Raw genomic sequence first — 2,167 nt, 5'->3', positions numbered from 1 at the left:
TTTTTTTTTTTTTTTTTTTTTTTTTTTTTTTACCGATTCATTACTCTCAGAACTTGAGAACAATGGATTCGGTGAGACAAAGGAGCGGCTGCTCTTGCTTGGCACTAGTACCGTTTCTCGCGTTAACAGAGTTAGCCGTTCGTTTGCGGAATTAGAAATGAAGGCTCGCGTGAAAATTCGCGAGACTGGCTCGCGACAGGCGGCACGGAATTACCGGAATCGTCCGTGGAATCGGAATTTAATTTCCATCTCATCGTGAAGCCTTTTTTTTTTTATCACGATCCATGCATAAACATTAGAAACTTTTTAAAAAAGTGCAGAATATATGCAGATGATAAATTGACGTCTGTGTTCGAATTATTTTTACATTATCCGAGAGACGTGTATTCATCGACCGATGTCTTGCTAATAAATACGGATCCACGTAATCACGGAAGAGGATTTCTGCGTGAATAGTTGCATAATCATCGATCATGAGCTTTGTATAGTTCTTAGTCTGTTATATGTTCCGTAATGTACGCGGTCATAGTGAATTTTATTAACGAGAATTACTACGAGCTCGGATCAAAAAAAGATAATTCTTCGTTATCTGGTAAGACAATTTTCTGCTTTATCTTTAATTGGTGTCGAAGCGCCCAAGGCCCGATCATTTGCTCTCGTTTATCGCGTGATTCTGTCACGTCAGTGTCGGCAATTTCAGAAAGAAAGGGCGACTCATACTTCGAGTTCTCAAGACTTCTGAGAAATTCTCTCCAGTCATCGGGAAGAATTTCATCGAATATCTAAACGGACGGCCGATGATTAATAAGTTTTTATGGGCATCTGATCGCGTGACAAATCGATTTCCGTTCCCCGTTCTTATCGCGTTCGAGTGTTACCTTTGTCTCACGAATCGACTTCCGTTCTTCGCTGGAAATTTTTAACATCCCCTCCGCTTACGTTGCATAAAATCAGCATTTCGGCTCCTCTCCGTCGTAAAGGCGAGAATAGAAAGAAATAACAGCGCGTAGGTATAGCGTGCAGGTCGATTGAGAAGATGGAAAAGAGGGATTTCGTGGGACGTCGTGGGGTGGGAGAGCACAGCGAGGAATAAAAAAAAAAAAAAAAAAAAGGAAAGGAAGGAAAGAGAGACACTTCGAACACGTAGAATCAGGGGTCATAAAAATCCGAAGAGCAGGTATAAACCAACGATCGAACAAGTGCGAGGATGATCCTAATCTCTGGACATTGGTAGAATAGCGGGAGTTGAAAGTTCGAGATGGAAATCTAAAAGGAAGCGTCGGAAGAAAATGGTGGGACGACTAAATTTTGCCGTGAATATTATTATATCGAAAGTGGAAATTTCACGGAACAAGAGAAAGCTGCTTTCTTTCGTAAGAAATTTTCCACGTACGTGATTTATGCACTGCCTACAATCTTTGCTCTTCCTCTTAATAATTCCAAGCTACCTCGATTTTTCTTAAAGAAGTGTTACGAACGACGAGTAATTTTATTGTTTTGAAAAATTTCCTTTTGCTTCCACTCCTTTGATTCACACCCGGTATCGTTATATCGAAAGACATAGAAAAAGGTAAAGACAGGAGCTTTTACGTTCCTTCTTGCCATTTTTGGGTGCCGTGAATGTAGCTCCAGGGTTTCTCGTTCGTTGATTCATGCTTTACACCGACATTTTTATTTGGTTGGTCACCGCTGTCAAAAGATATATTCGTCGTGGGGAAGTGACAGTAAAAACAGGCTGAAAACGTTAATCCGTCATACGTGTCTTAGGAGGTAATTAATAGAGGAGGGTTCGGTATGGCTGGTTCGCTTGGTCATAAATTTTGTGGAAGGTCGGGAATGAACGACGCATAAATTTCACTTGGACGGGGCAAACGCGTGTTAGTAGGAGCGCGCGTGATTTCGCGAATTGAACGGCGGGGAGCGAACCGAGTTAATGGTTTCGTAATTGAATAAATGTGGGCGATTAGTCGCGTAGCCTAACCGAGACGGTTAACGAGCCACCGTCTATAATAACCGTTCGTCTCTACTAAAAATCGAATTTAGAGTTAATCGCTGCTTAATTTAAATATCGCTCGCGCACTAACAGACTTATCTTTCCCATCAGACACGCGAAGATCCGATCTATCTTCGCATCAATTTATAATTTTCGTTTACAGTCTCGCGGCCA

This window comes from Apis dorsata, unplaced genomic scaffold (genome assembly GCF_000469605.1).
Source record: "Apis dorsata unplaced genomic scaffold, Apis dorsata 1.3 scaffold_118, whole genome shotgun sequence".
Taxonomy (NCBI): domain Eukaryota; kingdom Metazoa; phylum Arthropoda; class Insecta; order Hymenoptera; family Apidae; genus Apis; species Apis dorsata.
Note: the sequence above shows the minus strand (reverse complement) of the source record.